General features: G+C 33.0%; 1 pseudogene; it reads left to right on the forward strand.

Moving 5' to 3' along the window:
- Nucleotides 1–3063: 3063 nt before the first annotated feature.
- On the forward strand, nt 3064–15475 carry LOC120270226 (annotated as a pseudogene).
- Nucleotides 15476–25398: the final 9923 nt, after the last annotated feature.

Genomic DNA, 25398 nt, shown 5'->3' on the forward strand with positions numbered 1-25398 from the left:
TATAATACATTGATATATTTAAAATCATTAGATTTGACCAGATAATTCGGAATAACTTTAGTTTAATATTTTTGATAAGTTTTATAATGTATGAAATTATTCTAAAATCAAATTCTCCTTTTTGCCTTAAGGGCAATAGGAAAAATGAATAATATTTAATAAATAATAATGGTAGGTCCTCCCCAGTCCTTAGTCAACACAAAATATATATATAGGCAACTATAATTTTTTTTTTTTGAAAAGGATGCAACTATAAATCTATCTAAAATTGAACTAAAATTAGGGGAAAAAACAAACTTTCTAATTTAATGATAACATTTTTTTCCCCAGAAACAGGCCTGCGGCTCCACCATGATTCCAACCAGTTCCCATAATAGTATTATTCCAAGCCCGTACTCAAACTGTTCTACGGGACACCACAACGTTTCTCAACAAAAACAGAACACAATTATGATTTGGAAATACACGGCTATTACGTGGGCAAACATCCACATATCAAACATCTACAAGTGGCACACTCCATCTAGCTAAAGGACGGAGGCACCTTCTAATCCACTGTAATAACCCTGTGACTCAGAATATTAAATATAGCTATTAATTTGGGCCTAACCCGCTGGGCCAGTCCTCCTTGCCAACTAAAATAAGTGGCTTTTGCACCGGCCTTTTATAGTCCCGTTTGGAGATGGGCCTCAACAGGCCATCCCGTGTGGGCCGAGAGTTGGGGCGGGGCGGGTCAAGCCGCGGGTTGCGGCGGCTAGCCCGCCACCCTTAATTTGTAAAAAAAATTTTAAAAATAAAATCTTATTAAATTAAGTACAAAGTTAGAAAATGTTAATACATGTTTATAGAGGGGCTTTTATACTAAAGATATTGTTTTTTTTTCCTAATATATTGATGTTTTTTTAATAAAAAACTTTGCAAATTTAATGGGATTAAAGTAATTTTGATGAATTGATGATTTTTACTAGTAATAGATGTTTTTATTTTGCTATTATTTTGATGAATTAAGTACAAAGTTAGAAAATGTTAATACATGTTTATAGAGGGGCTTTTATACTAAAGATATTGTTTTTTTTTCCTAATATATTGATGTTTTTAATTTTTTTTTAAAAAACTTTGCAAATTTAATAGGATTAAAGTAATTTTGATGAATTGATGATTTTTACTAGTAATAGATGTTTTTATTTTGCTATTATTTTTTTGGATACTTTTTACTTATTGTGGCCATTTTATGTCAAACATATAAATAAATACATCAGAACTATGAAATATAATTATTTTTTTATTTTTGGTGAGTCGGCTCTCCCAACCCACAACCCAAATTAGGTATAGTTGGGTTGGCGATTTTCTTAGCCCGACTAAAATGGCGAGCCAATCCATCCTCGTCAAATGGCGGATTTTTGGCGGAGCATGAGTGCTGAGGCCCGGTCCGTCCCGTGGCTTGAATTAACACCTCTGCCCCAGAGCTATGTCATGTTTACTTATTCTTGCATAATTTGAAGATAAATTAAATGAAAATAAAAATAAATATATTAACATATGATATCTTTTACTAAAATTAGTTGGCAATAACATCATTTTATTTAGATTGCCTAAGCTTTGGGAAAAGTGGGCGTCACCGTAGATATCACCTGGCCTTCATACCTCTCGGGCTTAAGGGTCCCACAATGTTGTTTACGCTGTATATTGCTTCTCCCTAGCCATCCTTCTTTTTGATCCTTTCTTCTGCTCTTCTTTTCTTAGGTCCTTTGAAACCCAGCCACATAAGTGAATGACAAAAAAACATTTACTTCCTCCATTCTGTTCTCTCTATATCTTTTCACAAGAGTAACAACTCCGTCATAAAGTCCTTTACCTGTCAAGGAGGATGAACTAATCCAGAAAGAGAATGGTTTCCGACAAACTCCTTTTGAGAAACGAAGTGATTTGACATTATTTTTTTTTTTAAAAACTAATTATTTTTAAATTTTAATAGAGGGACATTATTATTAATTCCCCTATAACTTAACAGTTTTTTTTTTTTGGGGAAAGCTAGAGGGATTGTTTGAACAATCTCTTGTTTAATTATTTTTTTAATTATTTTTTCATACATATATAATGGTGGACATGATTTTGTCTATTTTAATTTAATTTTAATTGTTTTCTATTATTTTACATATAGCCATGATTTTTTGTATTTTAATTTTTATATTTAATATTTTATTATTTTTCATAGTAAAATAAATAAATAGATATATTGCTTTTTAATTTTAATTTTAATTTTTTTTTATTTTCCATATGTGTTTTTTTGTTTTTATTGTTTGTATATTATATTATTTGTTATTGTTTTATAAAATTTATCTGAGGTGTTTGGTTAGTTTTTTTGCCCTTTTTGTTAAATGATTTTATTTTTATTTATTTATTTTAATAATTTGCATTATTAGATGAAATCGCTAGAGTAAACACAGTATTAAGGGTTTTGGGCTTTCAATTTGTTTTTCCAGTGGATTGACACGTGTCTTACACTTTATTATTTTAATAAATAAATTAAATATATATATATATATATATATGATTATAATACATTGATATATTTAAAATCATTAGATTTGACCGGATAATTCGGAATAACTTTAGTTTAATATTTTTAGAAGTTTTATAATGTATGAAATTATTCTAAAACCAAATTCTCCTTTTTGCCTAGAGGGCAATGGGAAAAATGAATAATATTTAATAAATAATAATTGTAGGTTTTCCTCCGTCTTTAGTCAACACAAAATATCTGTAAGCAACTATAAAGTGTTTTTTGAAAAGGGTGCAACGATTATATAACTATCAAAAATTGAAATAAAACTAGGAAAAGGACAAACTTTTTAATTTAATGACAACTTTTGCAGAAATGGGCCTGCGGCTCCACCATAATTCCGGCCAATTCCCATAATGGTATTATTCCAAGCCTGTACTCAAAACTGCTCCGCGGGACACCACACTACTTCCGTTCTGCTCCACCTGCAACCCTGCAACCCTGCAACCCCCTAGAGCTCTGCCGCTTCGTCACTTTTCCGGCGTGAAACCTCCCCAACCTCTCTTCTTCATATATAAACTAATAAACGAAATGCAGCCCAGCTTCAGCTTCCCCTTCCCCTTCCCCTCGAGCCGTAACCCAAATGGACACCGTTCTCTCTTTAACTTTCCGTCGCCGCCGCGCCATCAGCGCCATCATTCCTGTCTCCAATGTGTTCAGATTGGTCTCCCATCCCTCCAGTTGCATCCAATATTCTTCCAATCGGTGGTGCCGCCGTAGTCCTGTCTTCAATGGCTTCAAATTAGTCTCCCGTCCCTCCGGTTACACCTCATTTTCTGCAAATCGGTGGTGGCGCCGTTTCAATCCAAAAAATCCCCGAAATTGGCTCCCTCCTCCACGCCATTGTTTCATACTTGTTGCTTTTGGTGCCGGAGCTCTTATGGTCTTTGGGAACATTGAGACCGTTCCTTGCACTGAACGGTCTCATTTCCTCCTCATTGGTCCTGCCTTGGAGCGTCTACTTGGTGATTTTGGGTGTCAGGTTACCAAGGAGTTTGAATCCAACTTCATTCTACCGGAAAATGATATCCGGGCTATTACAATTCTTGGTATATATGGTAATATCATGAGAGCACTCAATCGAAATATTCAGTTGAAAAAGTCTACAAAATCGCAGACCTCCCATTTAAAGGAGCTTGAATGGGAAGTCACTGTGCTAAAGAACACGGACTCCAATGCCGAGTGCTTGCCCAATGGCTGTATATTTGTTAATATGGGGGTGCTGTTGAACAGGAATGAAGATTTTGTGGCTGCGAATGTGAACGAAGATTTTGTGGCTGCGGTCATAGCGCATGAGGTTTTTGTTTTTGTTTTTTTTCATTTCTTTTCTTTTCTTTTCTTGTTCTTTATTAACTTTTATCTTTGGTTGATGTAGATTGCGCATGTGGTAGCTCGACATAGTGCCGAGAAGCTAACCAGATCTATATGTGGGATGACCATTCTTGTCGGGCTTATACCATCGTTGATTGTTTCACCGTGGTTTACAATTCCTGTGGTTGTCTGCTCATATCCATGGCGTTGGCTGACGAGTTATTTGGAGAGGAGGTGTAATTTCGAAACTTTCCATATAATTTATTATCGCCGTTTTTCTTTTCACCCATATTTTCTAAACCATCAGCATGTTTTTAATTTTGTAGACTATATATGTGTGTGTGTGTGTTTCCTGCATTTTTCTGAATGTATGTTTGCATGTTTGTATAGTGTACAAAATTCATGCAGGGTGTTAGACTGTTCTTCTCTGTATACATGTATTTACTCTATCAAGCATTTTCCTTGTTAGAATCTCATTTTAGGAATTGCATTGAGATTTTTCTCGATGTATTTAGTATTGCTTTTCTGTAAAGTTACACCGGTTTTTGCTTTGTGTGCATTTGCAAATTTTATTGGAGGATGGCTATAGTTGATGACATATTTACATTTGTTTCCTACTGTCAATTAAACTCATGTGAGTGAGTATCTGTATTTTTCTCTTCATCTTTTTTTTTGTCCTTGTTTTGGAGGTTATGAATTTAGTTGTAAGCCTGTTTTTACTATTTCTGTAGATTTTTTGTTGGGCATTGGTGCTGGTTGATCTTCAATGTCTAGAATTTTAGAGTAGCTTTAGTTTTGCTCATTTTACTATGTAGATAGTTGAAGAAAAATTTGACACCCTCATAACTCTTATGTATATATTTACCACTGCAGTTTTTTTGTTGTGAAATGAATATTCAAAAGGAATGTTTATGTCCTGCAAGTGCTAGAATTCAAAGATGTATGTTTTCATCATCTGAATGTATGTTTGTATTGTGTTCACTGAAACCAGGAGATGTGGTAACAAGAATTTACTGTGCTCTATGAGGATTTGATTTTGAGTGCGTATGTTAGATTTGAATTTACTGTGCTCTATGAGGATTTGATAACATGGCAGCAGAAAAAAATTTTTACATACTCAAATGAATAGTTGATAGGTGAAAATGGCATATAAGAATGGGCAAATCGCCAACTGTTCTGTTCTATTTCTATGTTTACAGTTGACCTTTGGATATGATGATGCTTATCCACCATCTATTCCTGAAACAAGTGCATTTTGACACATCAACAACCTTCAAAAGACCTTTCATGACATGAAACAGAGAGATATATATCAGTAGGAATCACTTAGCAACGAAAAAAATGGTCATTTAGGCATAAGTCTGCTCTAGAAGGGGCTGATGGGGGCCGTGACCTCCATGCCTGTCTTGATATGTATTCTGAAGATTTGATTTAATGAAATTACAATGGAAAAACACCATCATCTTTTGGTTATCATTGTGCATGTTAGCTAATGTAATATGTGGCTGCACAATTGTTCTGCTGTTGTCTACTTCCGTTTGAAAACCATTTTAGGACAACGTTTTCAGTTCACTGTGTTTTCTGAAAAATAATTTTTATGTCAGCCCATTTCCTCTGTGATAGTTTTATGACTGAATAACTAAAAGATGGTATGTATGTTTTAGGTCAGTTTGTTGTGGGGGTTTTTCTTTTTCTTTTCTTTTTTTTTTCTTTTTCTTTTGGGTTTATATGGTGTTCAAACATCAAAGTTAGTTTTCCTTATAGTTTTACTACATAAGCACCAGAAATAGTCCAAAAAGGACTTCATAAATGTTATTTCAATTTTCCTATTTTGGAATAACAGGAATTCTCCCACTTTTTTGAGGTTACCTAAAACAAACATGTTTTCGAAATTTGAGACACTTTTATTGAACAAAACCACAAGACCTGATGTTGAAAGGGTCAAATTAAGACAAGTTCTCACATGAGTTTGATCTTGTTTGGCAGGAATGAAAAAGAGGCCGATTATATTGGCCTCATGTTGATGGCGTCTGCAGGTTACTCACCTCGTGACGTTCCAAAGAAGATGTTTGAGATGCTTGGCACACACAAAAAGCAAGAACAGAGTAACATGAGTGCGTTCCTGGAGGAACTGTTGTTAACTCATCCTTCAGGCGAGGAAAGGAGTAGGCTGTTGTCACAGCCATTGGTGATGAGCAAGGCTATGGCTCTGTACGAGGATGACAATTCAGTTTGCTTTTAATACAAGCACAATGAAAACTATAATAAAAAATTTAAAACACACAAACACAGTCACAGCCATCAGGCTTGGCTCTGAGGATATTTCTGGTTCTTTTCTAGTCTTTATGTAGGAAAAATATTTTAAATTCTTAAAGAAAAAATGAACTTTTTCTTGTTTCAATGAATCTCTTTTTATATATATGTTGTAGTTCTTGAGAAAATGCATGTGCAAATGTTGGTTATGTTAGGGAGGAGCTGGAGATTGCTTGGCATTAATCATATTTTTGGGCATCCAAAACATTCCACTTTCAGCAGCCAGCAGAAATTTTTTTTGTCCTTGATTGCCTTTGGAATTCTATTCCACCAGCAACATTTATACAAATAGTTTCTTTTGAGTTTATGTTATCCAAGAAATCCTCTATTGATCCATTAGTCCATGAAGTTCTCATTGGATCGCAAAACTCAAAACAAGTTTCTCCTTTTCTGAGTTCCAATTCCCTTGACTTAAACTAAATCTGATGATATTTCTTTCCTTTTAGTTTAATTCTACCACCTAACCTCTGTGTCCCCTATGTTCCAATTTTTGCTGTTTTTTCCTTGTATTCATACTCCTAGTATGTCTTGTGTGTCTTGCATTGTCAGGCTTCCTTGTAGGACCATCCAGTGAAGGCAAGAAGTTCCCCTTGCTTCCTTCTCTAGCTATCTACTATCCTCATCTTCAAGTTAATATATAGGTCAACATGGAAAAGTACCTTTGCTGAATATTGTAACTGTATTTTAAGAAAGACAGCTATTAAATTGATATTTTCAATGATATTTACATTTAACTTTTATTGTTCGTGATATTTCAAACAATAACTGTTCTATGAACACCTGTTTATTCCTCTTAAAAGTATGTATGACATTAAAAAAAAATTAAAAGGTTGAATGTTCTTCATACAGGGAAACAATTTAATGAGGATTCTTAACATTGCGGCCTTTGCTGTTTCTGGATATGCTTCAACAGAAGGTAGGCAATGCAAACCCTTTAACCCTCTCCTAGGAGAGACATATGAGGGTGATTATCCTGATAAATGTCTTCACTTCTTTTCTGAAAAGGTTATACTTCTTTCCTTTATTTCTTGGTTCATTATTCTATTTTCCTTGAACTTGAATTCCTGCTAGTATTTTTATTGATTCATGTATATTTGTTCTGCATCATCTATAGAACCAGAAAATTGCTTTCTAGTCTTATGTTGTGTTTATTTTTTTGACAATGCTGTGGTCATGACATGGATTTAATTCTTTTCCAATGATAAAATATTCTGTGGTTTCAGGTTAGTCACCACCCAATGGTTGTTGCTTGTCATTGTGACGGTATGGGATGGAAATTCTGGAGTGATTCCAACCTTAGAGGGAACTTCTGGGGTCGGTCTATTCAGCTTGATCCTATAGGTGTTCTGACCCTGCAGTTTGAGGATGGTGAGAAATTTCAGTGGAGTAAAGTTACCACTTCCATCTATAACATTATACAGGGAAAAATCTATTGCGATCATTATGGTACCATGCGCATAAAAGGTAGTGGACGGTACTCTTGCAAACTGAAGTTTAAAGAACAGTCTATCATTGACTGAAATCCTCATCAGGTATCGCTGAATTTTCAATTTGAAAGAAAAAGATAAATGGTCTTAGCTGCTAATTTTTCTTGGCTTCTTCAATGTGTTTGTTGTAGACTCCTTTTATTTCTTTGATAACTTATAGCCTGTTCTATCACCCATAGGATTTGAAATAGCGACCTTTGCTTTGGAGAATCAGTAATACCATTGAAACAAGTTCGTTAAGTAGTCTCACCACTGTTAGCATATAGTCATATGTTGATATCCTAGAGAAACTATGTTTTTTTTTTCCATGCTATTGAAACCTGGCTGCTTGACAGTAATGTATATATGCCACGGTCAGTTACATGCTCTTACTAATCAATCTGTTAATAAATCGTGCCATTATTTGGAGAGTGAGTATCTTCAATAGGAGCATTTCTCCTGTCAGGTTTTGTTTTCATGTCATCATGTGCATCACATAAGTCCGAATAACCACCCATTCAGTAATGAGTTTTTTTACTTGCCATCCCAGATTTTTTTTAAAAAATTACTTGCCACCACAGCTTTAATTTTGTTTCACTTGTCACTCCTTAACCAAATTTTGATGTTTAACTTGAGATAAATTTTCCTTTTATTTATTTATTTATATAAACCTCTTTTGTGATTCATATCATTAAATATTAGATATGTAATTGATTTTATTACTAAATCATGGCTTTTTTTAATTAAACATAGAAAGTTTCCTAATGTTTTATACCTAATACTCAAAGATATATATTACTAAAGACATTTTATATAAACAAAAGAGTTTAAAAAAAACATTTTAAGTCAAGAGAAAACATCAAAAGTTATTTCAAGGTGGGCAAGTAAAATAATATTAGAGGCGTGGCAAGTAGTCATTGAAAAGTCAGGATGTGGCATGTAATATCACTATTTTTCTGGAATTGGCAAGTAAAACCCTTTTCATTCATTTAATTTATTGACTACAATTTTGTACGGCATTTTATCTGGCACTGTCAGGTTTTAACCTGTAGAATTGCAATTGCTATCTGCATGTTTACTAGAGCAGGAAAATGCCCAACAATCTAAATTGTGTTTCAAGAACTTATCTTCAGCAAACAAACTTGATTTTCCTTTGTTGGCATCAAAGCATTAACATAATTGGGTCATCTGGCGAAGTTTTAATCATTCTGTTCACATAATAATATCTGGCATTTTATTGTTTTCTGAACAAGATTAACAAGCATTCTTCAAGTGATTCTCTATCAACAACTAATCAGTGGACAGCTTTACCAACTTTGCTTATCAGGCAAGATGGTGTCAGATGTTTATTAGTGGAAATTCAATTTCTTTTGATGATGTTTATTAGTGGAAATTCAATTTCCTTTGATGCAATTGAGTTAGTTTTGGTTAGGTGAAGGAAAACAAACTGGCTAGGAAGGTGAAAGTTCTTGTGAAAATTAGTTTTTTCTAGTCTTTTTCTCCCATCTTTTTTTTTTTCTCTATTTTCCTCAATCTAAACAGAGCCTAATTAGTTGCTTTTTTTCACTAGATGAAAGTGAATTTCCACTATGGATAATTCGGATATTAAGCTGATCACACTGTATAATCTTTTGATGCTTTGTTATCTTCATATCTTGCCTGTTAATTACTTTATGCACGAACATCAAGGTGCATGGATTTGTTCAAGTCAACAAAACTGGGAACAAGGTTGCCCTGCTGATAGGGAAATGGGATGAAGCTATGTATTATGTACTCAGGGACCCAAGTACAAAACCAAAGGGATACGATCCAATTTCAGAAGAAGTACTTCTCTGGGAGCGACACAAATCTGTGAATCATACACGATACAACCTTAGACCATTTGCTATCTCATTGAATGAGTTGGCACCTAGCTTGTTAGAGATGTTGCCTCCAATTGATTCTCGTCTCAGGCCTGATCAGCGGCATCTAGAAAATGGCGAATATGAGTTAGCCAATGCCGAGAAGTTCAGGCTTGAGAATTCACAGAGACAGGTAAAATTCATACCCTTTTTCAAATATGTCAACGATTTTAAGACTGTACAGTAAATGTTCTTTTTATCAATATCATGCAAATTGCAATGTTAATGAAAAGAAGAGGGAAAAAAAAGGGATGCTGATGAACTTGTCAATGTTGTACGCAATACAGGCGAGAAGAATGCAGGAAAAAGGATGGCAGCCGAGGTGGTTCAAGAAAGACAGCGAGGATGATTGTTTCCAATACATTGGGGGCTATTGGGAAGAGAGAGAGAGAGCAAAGAAAATGGGATGGAATTCTGGATATTTTCAGGCAACACAACACCCAAATCAATGTCGAGTAAAACCCCTTGAGCTTTGTTTGCATATTTCTTACAGTTCCCCTTATTGTATCGTTCTGATACTGATTCGGGAACTCTGTTGTATACCTGCTACATGTTTTGCCAGTCTTTTTTCTACACTAGTGTTAGGAAGGTTGATTTTTGAATTTTGTTATTTTTAGTTCTTGCTCAAAGGATTAGATTAGATGGCCATGATGTTCTCTTTTATTACTACATTAGATCATTACTGTTAGGGCCGTTTGGTTCGTGGTAATGATATATTACCATGTAACGAGATTAAATGTTATATGGTTGGGAATATTGTGGTAATTTTATTATCAGGAATAATTCATTACCGTGTTTGGTTATCATAGTAATTTATTTGTTAAAATATACAAAGTCATACGATTACCACGGTAATCCAAGATAGACACCAAATTTGGTAGTAATGGGATTACCACTTTCTTGGTAATATTTATAAGTTGGTAATATGATATTGTCATCCAGATTGCCACTTGTGCAATGCCAAACGTGGTAATCTTACCACGTAACACGTGGTAATTTTTCTACATTACCGCGAACCAAACGCTATATATATATATTTTATTGTGCTTTCCATTTCTTGTTTTTAACCTAAGCCTCGGTGGAGCAAGTGGGGGGCATGACCCACGTACACATGGGTACCGCACACACAACCACTGCTCACATCTCCCAAAAATATATCCTCAGCGGAGAATCGAACTCTCACCAATCGGTGAAGAGTTCTATCGGTGACCCGTATACCAATAGACTATTTGGCCATTGGCTTAATTCAAGTTGCTTTGTGAATTCAATGGAGCTTTTGATCCTTGAACTTTATTTATTTATTTATTGGCTCGCTTCAACTCTAACAGAAATGGTATTTCAGTGACTCAACCGGGATCATCAAATCTATGTCATTGTGTTTGGTAAAAATACAAACCTTATATAAATATGTAACTCCAGGACCAAAATTTTATCAAAAGATAAAAATACCCATCTCTCCCTATTCTCTTCACTTGTAAACATTGCATGAAAGGCAAATATTTTGTGACGTTGTATATGGAAATATAATCTCTATAAGGGTGTTTTAGTAATTTACATTTTTTCTTTTGGAGGGAGTACAAGTAATTATCTTTTAATAGTATGATTACTCTTCACTGGTGTTCATGTTCATATGATTCTTTATTATTATTTATTTTTCAGTAAATAACAAATATTATTACCATTTGGTTTTCAGGGATTCTATTGGCTAAACCCCAACTAGCTTTTTGTTTCATTAAATATGTAAATAAATGTTGGGATTATTCACTACATCCGTAATTATTGACTTTTAGGGTCCATTTGGATAGGGGTAATGAAACCCCATCAATGGGCATCATTACCCCCTTAAACCCATGCCCATGTTTGGATGTAGCCAACCAAAGATAAAGCTTTAAATTGAGGTTAATGGGATGCCTATCCGTACATTAATCACATGACTCTCAAATTTGGTGGGATTGGAAGGGCATAACATGGAATTTTTTTTTTTTACCCTTGCTTTTCAATTTTTTTTCATTGATTATGACACAATCTCCTATGTTGCATGCAATAGTTTTATTGATTCATATATTTATTTTAGTTATATTAAAAATGACATGGAATTTTAGGTTTCATTGGATTCTGAAGAAATATTATGTAGTATGAGTAAATTGTTTAATTTAAATATTTTATTATTGTGATCAAATTATATAATAACTAATTTTAATTAATTAATTAATTAAAATTAAAATATAATTAACGGGGGAGATCCAAAATTATTAAGTTAATTCTTACATTTAATTATTTAATTTTAATAATTAAATGAATAATTATATTCAAAATATTTTATAAATATCAATTTTTATTTTCTCTTAATCATAATGCATATTTTCACATATTTTTATATTATTTATTATTCTAAGGGTACAAAAGTAATTTCATAATAATCCTTACTCCACTTTTTCTTATTCCCAATACTCATTCCTTCCAACCAAACAACTTTTTCATTCATATCCCCATAATTCTCATTCCCATTAACATTACCTCATTTCCATTTTCATTCCCATTCCCATTCCTATTCCGTGATCCAAACGTACCCTTAATCTAAACCGACAAAAGAGGACATCTACTTCTTAAGGTATAAAAGGTCAAATAGGCTCAAATATTAAACAAATCAAAGATCCATCTCTGTTATATTATTGACGTATAAGAAAGTAAATCAATGAAAATAAAAGGAGAATAAAAGAAAATTTCTTATTCATTTGATTTCTTTACTTTTATTATTAAAAAAGAAAACATACCTATGAAGCTATAAATATGATCTAATGTTTGAACCCACAATTAGAGATGGGTGTGGGTCGTCCCGAAACCCGTCCCGTCCCGGAACCGGCCCAGACCGGCTTGCTAGGTCAGTGATCCGACCGGCCAGTTCAATGAACCGTAACCGGCCCGTCATGTAAACGATTCGGTTACGGGTTGGGCTTTCTCCAACCTGTGACTTGGCAGGTTGGCCCATCGGGTCAGGCCCTGTTTGGTAATTAATTTAAATTTTTATTTTCTTTCTAAATTTTTTTGAAATTTTTTTAGATTTTTTTATTTTTTAATATGTAGGCCAACCCGGCCCGGCGAGTCAAACTTGCAGGGTCAGCTAGCTTGTCGACCTGGCACGCCAGGTCAATAAGGAGCCGGGTCGGTTTCGGGCCCAGCTCCCTGTGACCCAAACTCGTCGGATCTGAAGGGTCAAATCGGCCCGGTGGGTTGTACACCCCTACTGAGCCTGATTCGAGTCAGAGGGCCGGTGAACCGTATAACCCGTCGGGTTGGGCTCGCTGGGCCGGTTAACCAGCCCGTGCCCACCACTACCCAATGAAGATTAAACCGGTTTTTCAAGCCTAGTCAAAGTTGCTTTATCCAGCTCAGCATCCAGCCCTTCATCTCTTCCCCTTCTTCACCTCCTAGTCTTCTTCTTCTTCTTTGCTTTCATTGTCTTCTTCGTCTTCTTCTTATTCTTTGCTTAGACCTTAAAGACATAATGCGAGCGAGGGCATCTTCCAAAGGGCATCTTCAATACGTCGGCTGAAATCAATTTCTAGTGTAATTAGACTGCACAACATGGAGGTTGATTGGGCGATAAGGCCCGCAGACCTAAAATAGCATGAATACCATAAGTGCTTCCTCTTCCTATACTTTAAGATGCTAAGGATGCAAGTATGATTGTATGTGAGTGGTGATTTGAGGGAATTTAACTTTAGTTTGAAATTTGGATGAAAGATTGTTCCCAATATAATTAGGGTTGACAACACCTTGTGTAAGTTGTTATCTTGGGAATGTAGGTGATTTGAGGGTTTTTTTGAGTGTTATGCTTCGATTTATGGCATATACAATTAGGGTTTTTTTAGGGATGAAGGTCCTTTTGGTAAGTAGGCTTAATGATATTTTAGTTCAAACCTTCCCCTATTGTGAACAAATCATATAAAAGTTGTTGAAACCTTTGTACATATCCTAGTTTAACATCATTGATTAATTATTTTTATTTTTTGTACTGTGAGGTAAATACCGAGTTTCATCAATTATTACTTGAGCCACACATGGCAATTGCATAGTTGTTAGGAATGATAAACATTTTGTTGTCATGTAAGTATTCTTAAGGTAAAGTTAACCGTTAATAAAAAAAACAAGTAATTTGCTTAATCAACTCATCAATGTAGCATAAATGGTTACACAAATAATTTAGCATCTTTGCAATGAATACTTTACCATTTGGGACTAGTTTAACATTTATAAATAGCGTACCATTTATGGATTTAGCATCTTTGTTATAATAATTATGAATTTCTACTATGTGCTATCTCTGTAATTTACCATCTTTGTCAATTATGAATTTAACATCTTTGTCTTGATAATTGACATGTTCTGTTATGTATTATCTTTGTAATTTACCATATATGTTATGAGTTTGACAAATATGAATTTAGCATCTCTTGTAGTGGGAAGACATAAGTTACTGATTAGAAGTAACCAATGTTATGTAAATTTCAAAATGAGTTTGGCAAATATGAATTTAGCATCTCTTGTAGTTGGAAGACATAAGTTACTGATTAGAACTAACCAATGTTATGTAAATTTCAAAATGAGTTAGGCAAACATGAATGTAACATCTTTGGAAGTAGGATGAATTTGAATAATTTTGCTACCATTTTTCTTCAAATTTCAATCTCTTGTGTTTGGTGTGAACAAATCATATAAAAGTTGGTTGAAACCTTTTATACATTTTCTAGTTTTGTACTTATTTTAATTTATTTTTTTGTAGCAAATGTGAAATCCTGAAGAGTATGGAGTTGTTGATCAAATGTCCATTCCAATTGAATTGATATGTATTTAGGTCCACTCAATTTGAATGGTTCATCATCATTATTATTTTTTAAAACCAAACATAGCAATTTCAATGATTCTGAAATATGACACAAATATTTTGTAGCCAATTTAATTTGGTTTTGGTGATGAGAATATTATTAAAGTATAGCTAATAATTAAGAAAAGGAACTATTTTGTTGAGAGGGTTCTGTGCTGCCATAGGGAAAAATACCTTGTCCATTTATGTAGTATCTTTGAATTTCATAAACATTCACCATGATGAATTGCTATCCACTATGCATTATTTTGCTATGCAATAGTTTAGGTATAACATTTACTATGTTGGTGGCTACTGATTAATAAATATTATAAAATTTTCTTTGTTTTAGCACAAAATTCAGAGTATTTCACAATTTGTATCTATTACACATATGGTGAACTATATAATTGGACTGATTACAAAATAACAGGGTATATTGACTATCTTTGTTTGTGGGAGAATCTGTAGAAATTAAAAAAGACATTGATGCATTTTCAATTGCAATAAAGATTGATCGTAGGAGGCTCATGCATTTATATGCCAAGGTATGTGATAGAGGAAGTACTAGTAATGATGGACATGGTGCAGTTGAAGCTGCTAGGAATGAATGAGTTGGTTGTGATGGATTGGATTCATTGGAAAAGGATGGTACAACAGAAATAGAATTCATGAGAGATGTTGAATTAATCACTACAGTGGCTGCAAAGGACAAATGAAAAGAAATAGCTAATGAAAGTGATGAGTGGTCAAGTGACCTACATGATTCAAATTATACCTTTCATAGTGATGATCTTGAAGATCCTCAAGAGAAAGACCCTGAAGATGAAGATCCTGAAGAGGAAGACCTTGGTGAGGATGAAAATATACCAACTGTTGAGGATGGTGCACGACAAGTAGTGGGGAATAGGTTGTGGGTAATTCTGACTATAAAGATTCTGAAATTGCTGATTCTGAAGAATTGAAATCATGCTCTTGCACTGATGAGGAAGAATCGGATCCTACAATGCCCAAGTATGTAGACTTTAATGAAGAAGCTGACAATAAGGAACCTTAATTCAAAATTGGTATGAAATTTAGAAGCTTTAAACAATTTTAAGAAGCAGTGAGGAATTATGGTATAAAGAATAGGTGTGTCATGAAATTCAAACCAAACAATAGTAAAAGGTACAAAGCATTTTGCAAACAAGGTTGCCCTTGGTATTTGTGGGATTCTCTCATGTATAAACACAAAAATACTATTCAAATCAAGTCGGGTAACCTGAAACATGAATGAATAAGAGATCATAATATTAGGCATATAAGTGCACAATGGATAGCCAAGAATTATTTGGAGCAATTTAGAGCTGATCCATCATGTAAGGTTGCAAGTATAATCGAAGCTGTTAGGCTTAATCAGCAAGCTAAGATCAGTAAGCTAAAAGCATGGAGGGCCAAATGTATTGCCCTTGGGTGATTATTTGTTTTTTCTTTTTTTCAGTAAGTTTATATGTCTCTTTTTATATTTGATTAAATATAACATATATTTTTTCTTATGCAAGGATGGTGGATGGTGGTGAATAATCACATATATATATATAGGGTTTATGACTACAATTTGTAATTATTGAGAACTCATGTCAATTCAACTGTAAAGGTCAAATGTTCTAAAAGGGTTTTTGTAGGCATGTCTGTTACCAAATTGCATTTTACAAGTATAGTATGTTTTTATGCCAATACCTATAACTAATTTGCATTTATGCATTCACTTTGCAGGCATGTATGTTTGTTAAGGTCTAGTCAAGGCTGGATTTTTGGAGGGTTGTAGGCGCATAATATTCTTGGATGGTTGCTTCCTAAAGGGCTTATATGGTGGCCAATTACTCTTAGCTGTAGGTAAGATGGCAATGACAACATATACCCCCTGGCATGGGCTGTTGTGGCAAAGGAGAATTATGAAAATTGGCAGTGGTTCCTACAATTGCCAACTGAAGACATAGAAATAAACAATAACCATCAATGAGCATTTATGACAGACAAACAAAAAATAAGTGCATTTTATGCTAGTAACAACCGGTTAATGCAATGCCACTGCTTATACTAATTTTTTTTTTTTTTGGTGATTGCCATGTCCTATTCTGAATTGCTTTATAAGCAATTTCATTTCTATTTACATTCATTGATTAAATGTTTAAGTATGAATACTAATATTATCTCTAAACCAGGTACGAATGTGAATCATCTTATTTAACTTTTCTTTTATGTGACTATCTTGTTCTGTTCTTTGTTTTATTGGCCATGGTGTATGAATTGGGGAAACTATGTAGGGCCTTATATCTACTATTGAAAATCTATCCCCAGACAGTGAGCACAAATTTTGTGTGAGGCATATCGACACAAACTTCAAAAAAAAAAACTTTAAGTGTAAGGGACTAAAGGATCAATTATGGACATGTGCAAGGTCTAGCTACATTCCAGATTTTGATAAGACAATGGAAAATTTAAAATTGATGTCTGTGGGTGCATATTAATATATGAAAAACATAGACCCAAAACATTGGAGTAAGTCTCATTTCCAAACTCAATTCAAGTGTGACATGCTTTTGAACAATTTATGCAAGTGTTTTAACAGTCAAATATTGGAAGCTAGAACAAAGGGCATCATTACAATGAATGAAATTATCAAGACAAAGCTAATGATCAGGATCCATAGAAAAAGAGATGGAATGGAGAAATGCAAAACCATAGACTGCCCTAGGATTCTCAGGAAATTAAAGAAATTGAAGGAAATGAGTAACATGTATTATTTAACATGGATTGGAGGGGATGAATATCAAGTACTAGGGCAAGATGAACAGTTTGTGGTTAATATTAAAGAAAGAAATTGCAGTTGTAAGAATGACAACTAGCAGGAATTCCTTGTAGTCATGCAATATCGGCAATTTATTATAATAGGGGAAAGCTAGAGAACTACTTGGATGGATGTTATCAAGTCTCCACTGTTCTTAAAATATATGACTATATTCTATACCCAACACAAGATAGGGACTATTGGCCTAAGAGTGATCTAACCCCCACCCCACCCCACCCCCTCCCCCTCTTCCACCGAGCCAATAAATAAGAAGAGCTGCAAAAAGCCATTGCTTAGAAGAAGAGAGCCAGATGAGCAAAATATGGGTTTAAAAAATGGTAGGGCATGCAAGAGGGGGATTTCAATGAGATGCAGTATTTGTAGAAAGCTTGGCCATAACAAGAGATTCCATGGTGTCCAATATGGTCAAATTTTAAAAAATATATGGGCTTCATCTTTTGTTTTTGTTTTTCCTATGACATAGACATATTTGCCATGGTTTCAGGGGAAAAAGAGGCAATTGAACAGGCAAAGGGCAGTCTATTGGGACACTCAATGCTAATAATGTGAGAAATTTTTGTGATAAATAAATTTAGTTCTTTTGTATTTGTGGTGTTTATTTAATTATCTTATGCTTATTAGGGTGAAAGTAATTATCCTATGGCAACAATCAATCCCCAGGTTCTTCAGGATCATTTTGTTCAGGTTTATCATTGAGTTTTCTTTGCATTTTTTTCTTATTTTATTTGGCATCCAATTCTATGACATGAAAGTAATTATCTTTATATGGTGGATATCCTCAACAAAAGCAATAAAATTGGGGAACTCACATAAGAAATTGTAGTAGAATCTGTCTCACAAGTTAGATTACACTTCATATATTAGTTTACATGCTTCAACATTGATACTATTTTCTTATTAGGATAAGATGTGTTAACAAAATAAAATCTAGCTATTCTGGTTTATTGACTCATGTGAACAGGATCCTATAGGGAAATAATTACAAATGAGGTAAGGCCAAAGAGAAATAAATTGCCAACAAGGGGAGGCTAAAAAACACTAGGACTCTTTGGTTTAGAGTGAAGCTGCAACCTTTGGGAATTCATTAGGAACCTTGAAACCTTAAATGATTAAAATTTTGATTTGTGATCATGTTTTTTAGCCGATCAATTCTATCATTGGCTTGGCAAGAATAAAAGACCCCACAGAGATCTCAACCACAATGGACAATGATTAAAACTATTAAATTTCTTAAGCTATTATAATACTTTAAATGTATGTAAAGGATAAATTAGATTCATTGTTTTCCACACTCTTTGAAGCTATCAATTGGAAGCTTAACCATAATAGGCATTGGTTATTTAATTAGAGCTATGTTTAAAGGTGCATAAAAAAATTTATTTATTAATCTTTATATTTTCCATTATGAATTATTAATTAATGTTTTTTAAATATGAAATAATCCCTTTTTTGGGGAATTTTTTAATTTTTAACTAGTGTCAAGTCACTAGTGGCCTAGTGGTAAGGACACAAATGTAGTGGTTAGAGATGTCAACGGGGCTAGGATTCACCAAGGGACACATTCCCCTGCCATGGCCCCGATTTTCCACTCTCATCCCCGACTCCGGCTCCGAACCAGAATATGGAGAATATTTTTTCGCCGTCCCCGTCCCCACGGGGATTTTTCGGTTTTGGGGATTCCCCAACCCCAATTAATAAATTAAAATATTATTCTTATTTAATATAAATTTTATATTATATTATAATTTTCTTATAACTCAATGAAAATTCAACAACTCTACTTGACACAAAGAAAAAAAGCACCCTTAAAAGAAAAAGAAGAATCATGTTAGACAAGTCATATAATTGAAAGAAGAAAAAAACATTCAATGGTTCAAAGGAACTAGTAAAAATATCTGATAAAGGAAATGCAAATCTAGTTTCTTCATTCAGCTGAAGTGAAAACATCTGATAATAAGCCAAATTTAACATCTCCCATACAACGTTAATAGAAAAGGCAAATGCAAACATAAATTTAACAAAGCACTTGAAACACCACGGATCCACGACAGCCAGTTTAAAATGCATATTCCTATTTGGATTCAATGAACACTCTACAATTGTAATGCAAGTACCTGTTGTAGTAGTAAACAACAAGAACAAATTTATATATATTAGTAATAAATTGTGATGAGACACAATATTGGTAATAATACATGATCTTATAATTCAAGGTCAATCATCTAAATGCAACTCCCATGATGACCACATAGTATAATTAAAATATACCTTTATTTATTCCATCTATTCTTCACTCTCAAAATCTTCATTAATAGTGTCATATGTATCTTTTTTTTTTTGGAACACTCATCTATAAAACAAAATAATATTCATTTAATACAAAATAAATAAAAGTTATAATTTTTTGCAAGTAAATTTGATTACCTTCAATATCTTTCAACAACCAATTTTGCTTGCACATCAATGCTTCCAAAGTATTCGCATGAAGCCTACTATGATGAGGACTCACCAATCTACCACCAGTACTAAAAAGCAAATTTTGAAGCCACTATAGAAATTGGAATAGCCAAGATGTCTTTAGCAATTATTTACAAAATCGGATAACGGAGTCCATAACTTTTTCACCAAGCTAAAATGTCAAAATCTGGAGTTCTTGTCATGACATTTTCCTCCAAATAATGACCTAACTCCGACTTCAATATATTTTTGTTTGAATCACTCTCATAAGAATCAAAACCGTCAAAGAAGCTTGAATTAATAATACATTCTCCTTTGAACCATTACATGAAGTTTGCCGGGTAATTTTGCTAATTTGTGTAGAACTTTCATATTCATGTAACAAGTCATAACAATAACTTGTAATCCTTTGAATTTCATAATCGGTCAAATGTCCATAAAGATGAGGAAAAAATATTCCATTAATTTCAACTTATATCTTAGATCAAGCACGGTAGCTACTCCCATGATTCCATAAACAGTTTCCGAATATTTATCAAACTTTATTGATATATTTGTGGCCATATTTCTAATAGTTTCAATAGGAGATTTAACCCAAGTGCTCAAAGAAATTTTAATCTCACACATCAATGGAAAGAAAATATTGGATGTTGGGATTTTCTCCCCGAAAATGCATTTGAAGCGGTATAAAATGCATTCAACTTTTTACAAATCTCCTCAGCTAACATCCAATTTTCTTCGGTTGGTGTAGAAATAAAATGCGGTTCCATTTGTTGTAAATGTTTAAAAAACATCTTTATATTCCAAAACAACACTAAGCATCAAATATGTAGAATTCCATCGAGTCTTGCAATCAAGCATCAATTGTTTGGAATAGTTTATGTTCAAAATTTGTGCATTTTCCTTGAAAGTTTGTAGCTTTTTGGTGTGGCCATCCAAAAAGCAACACTATCTTTAACCCTCTCTATTCCATCACCCATGAGTTTTAACCCATCTTGAACAATTATATTCAAAATATGTGCACAAAAACTCATATGAATCAATTTTCCATGCAACAAGAGATGGTTAGGATTGAACTTAGACACTAGGATATCAACCATAGAATCATTAGTAGTGCAATTATCAACTGTTAAAGTGGACAACTTTCTTTCTATGTTCCAATCAAATATGCATTTCAACAATTCTTTAGAGAGAACAACTGATGTATGTGAACAAGGCACATAAAGAAACCTAACGAGTTAAGAAAAAATTGCATAACTATAAGAAATAAAATAGCATATAACCTTACTTTTATAATTATAATAATACAAAATAAATTTAATAAAATAACTATTAAAATGTCAATAAATTAAACATACCTCAAAACCAAACTTTGCAAATTCCAATTGTTGTCAATAAAATGTCCCATGATAGCCATGAATCCTTTTTTTTTTTTATTTGAAGCCATCCACATATCGGTAGTTATTGCAACCCTACTTAAATTCTTTTTCAAAAGGTCTATGATCTTTGATTTTTCATTGGCATATATCTTCATGATATCATTTCTAATTGTATTCCGAGAAAGAATTTTGAACATTGTTTGAAGATTTGCCGAATATTTTTTGAACCCATAATGTTCAACCATTGAAATTGGATATTCATGCATTATTATCATACTAGCAAGATCCTTTCTTGAAGATTCTTGGTCAAATGTGTAATTGCTTACACACATTTTCCCATCCGCATTCCATTGTTGTTGCACTAATATTTTTTTTGTCTTATGTTGTTAAAAGGCCTCATTTTGCAAATGTCTTATTCCATTTTTGATTCCTATGGCAAGCAATTTTTTACAATAATTGCATTCCGCTTTATTAGATTCACCAACTTTGATATTTTTAAAATGTTGCCAAACAATTGATTTCAATCTCTTCTCACCAACTTGTGTTGTTTCTTTATTAACTTGAGTAGGAGTGTCTATAGGTGACTCATTTGGTGACTCCATAGGAGAATTAAGTGGAGTTAATGAGCTACTACCAACTGGAGTAGAAGAATTACCACCTTGAGATGCCATCATTTCTCTATAGAAAATATATGAATTTATGTTAATTAATTGTTTTAATTAGAACTTATTAGTAACCAAAAAATATAAAATATACTAATCATTATAAACAAACTGAAAAGCATTCAAAGTAAAATATATTCATAAAACAACTAAAAAAACTAGAATTCTAACTTCTATGGATTATTATTATTATTATTATTATTATTATTATTATTATTATTATTATTAATCAAAGTACGTCATACTTCATTCAAATCATCCAATCCACCAATAAGAACCAACAAGACTACCATTTTAAACAATCATAAAAAACAATAATTAAAAAAAAACATCATATAACAAAATGCCTTCAAATTGAACCAATAAAAAGAAATAAACATTATTTAAATGATCCATAGAAGGGAACCGGAATAATGGACACAAAAAAAAAATCAATTACCATCTAACTTGAATGGAAATAAATTACCGGAATCATAATATTTCAATGATATTATTGGCATCATAATAAACAAACAAGCATATTAGTGCTCAAAGGACAATGTTAGCAACCAATAGACAGCAACTACTAGGCTTGACATCTGTGCAAACATGGATTTTGACAATTTGACGTAACTCATAAAAAGATGCAACAACAATGCAATAAATAAAACAAAAGCTTCTATAATAGAGATGGTTAACATCATTGGAAGTAAACAAATTATGTAGACAACTCACCTTTGCCTTTAAGTGTTTCAAATCCTTCTCAAATGTTTCTAATAAAGAATCAAATACCTCTCTGCTCAAGCTCCTCCCTGCAATGTGTGCACATTCCTATCATACCTAAATAATCAAATACAGAAAATGGAAAACTCGACTAAGCAATCCTTTATTTAACAACACTAAATAAAACTTCACAACCATAAGTGCAGCAATTGGTTACCAAAGTTCTATTAAACAAGCTATCAATCTTTGAATTAATTTCATTTGTACATACCTCACAAAGTGGGCAAGAAGTAGGAGGAGCTAAAGGAGAGCTTGTGTGCGGTTGTAGACTTGTCTCCTCTCCCCTCCAAAGTCTAAGGTTTTAGAGAAGTTAAGATGAGATGGTGAATTGGTGAGGAGATAGATGATAGATCTGATCTTTATGTTCTTTTTCTTGCTAAAGAGTAAAGATAGATGATGGATTCGGGTTAACAGGTAAAAGATCCGTTGCTTAAGCAATTTATCCAAAGAATTCTCACATTTTTACATTTTTAATCTTTTTTTCTAAAAGTTTTCCAAATGAACCCAAAAATCTTTAAATTTTCATTTTTATTTTTTTATATGCATGTAAAATTCCATTTTTTTTAATTATATCATTAGGATATAATTCAAACTTCTAATTTTCAAATTTCTAGTATTCATAAAAAATAATTATTTATCTTTAAAATAACCCTGATGTTGGGGGTTACAACCTCATATAACATAATTAATTTTATTTAAATATTTATCTAGTGAGCTTTTATCTTTAAAAAATTTATCTTTAAATATTTATTAAAATATCATATTTATCATGCCATGCAAATTTTATCTTTAATTTTTTAAATATATTTTTTAAATTTTTAAATAATTTTAAATATTTGGATAAAAATGGTGGGAATAACTTTGTGAGGTCACTGAGATGGGAAAATTTTGTGAATTTTGAGATTAATTTTGAATTTTTTTACATATTTGGTGGAAAGAAATAATATGGGAAAATTTTAAAATTACTTGGAAAATTCAAAGCTTAGGAAGATCCGAAAAACCAATGTTGTCATGTTGATCAAACCTTTGATAATTAATGTAGATCAGACCATTGATCTACATTGGTTATCAATTATCAACGATCTGAATTTGATTATCTAATTAAATTATTAAACCGATTGTATTCCAAATACACTAAGGCATCCTGTTAAATACCAAAATTAGAATTTCTCAAGTAATAGTATGTTTTTGAAAGTTTTAAAGTAAATATAAAAATAAAAAGAATAAAGCATTTAAATTAAAATGCCATAGTTAAAGAATTTCAAATAATAAACAAATAAACATTAAATTTTTTTTTACCTTGGGGTCAGAAATAAAACCATCTTTATTCACACACTTACGATGGATCTAGCAATTTTTCCTTGAAATTTTATAAAGTTCTATATGAATTATAACGATATACAGCGTATGTCTGAAAATCCCATAAAGATTAAAGGATAATCCGTTCATTATTTAATAAAATTGTTATATAATATATTTACAAAATTAAAATTCAAATTTCTAGTATTCATAAAAACTAATTATGTATCTTTAAAATAGCCCCGATACTGGGTTGTAACCCCGATGCTGGGGTTACAACCTCATATAATATAATTATTAATAATTTGTTAATTAAATAAATATATGGGCTTTTACCTTTTGTTCAATTTTTATTTAGATATTTCATATTTATAACATATAACATATATATTAATATATATATATAATATTTAAATTAAATATTTACTATTTCGGGGCCTGGTTGGGCTGGGGCGGGAAGGTTATTCCCCGACCCCGACTGGGAATTTTTCTCCGGACCTGGCCTTGGCCCCGATCCCCCAAAATTCCTTGTTCCCCGTTAGGGCCGGGACCAATTAACATCCTTAGCAGTGGTGGGCAAGGCGCATAATGGAATTTTTTATGTTGAAGTACTATAGAATTACTGTTCATCATTGTTGCTAGACCCAAGTAATTTTATAGTATAATTTAAATTTGGGATGGCAAAACCCGATCCGCCTCGAAATTCCCGCCCAGATCCGCCCCGGTTTTGGGCGGGGCGGGGTCTGGTATTTGCTTGCCCCGCCCCGATAATAATTTAATTTATTATAAATATCATATAATGTATGAGGTAAATGAATTTTTTAAAAAATTTTCAATAAATTTCTTATGAGTTTGTCTTTATAAGTATATGTTTTATAAAAAAATTATTTTATAAATATTTTAAAGAATTTTGGGTACTTATTTGTAACTATGAGTAAGGTGGAAGATTTACGAAAAAATACAGGGCAAGAATAGTGCCACGTCGGCGCCCAGGCCCCAACCCGCCACACCGGTACTCCGCTTATTACCATCCGGGGTGGGGATGGTAGAGGCATGCCTACCCCCGTCCCGCCCCATTTCCATCCCTAGTTCAAATGGATCCAATGGGTCCCCTATGGGAGGTGTTGTGAACCTTGACTCTAGGGTTGTAAAGTAATAGGAATATCTTAACTCGATTTGGTCCCTGAAAATCTTCTAAGCGTATAGGTGAGTGATAGGACTTTCATCGACCCATGTAACTCATGAGTTGGTTAATAAACTTTTAGATAGTTGATAAGTCACTGTAAATAGTGTATCACCATACATGTCTATCTCTTGATAAACCCTTTTGGGTGGCACTTGTCGCTTTGGTAAAAAAAATTTAATTGATTTAAAATTCTTAGATTATGACAAGGTCCCCTGCAAGTGTACGGGTTTGTCGAAGTAATAATCCCAAATGAGTGGGTATTGTATCCACAAAGAGTACGGAATAAAAACACTTAATTTGTTTCTTAACTAAGTGAAAGATGAATAGTGATTTGTGTGATAAGGTGTAGAATAACAAAAGTAAAAGCAACAAGAAAGAGAGCAA

Source organism: Dioscorea cayenensis, chromosome 10 (assembly GCF_009730915.1).
Source record: "Dioscorea cayenensis subsp. rotundata cultivar TDr96_F1 chromosome 10, TDr96_F1_v2_PseudoChromosome.rev07_lg8_w22 25.fasta, whole genome shotgun sequence".
Taxonomy (NCBI): Eukaryota; Viridiplantae; Streptophyta; class Magnoliopsida; order Dioscoreales; family Dioscoreaceae; genus Dioscorea; species Dioscorea cayenensis.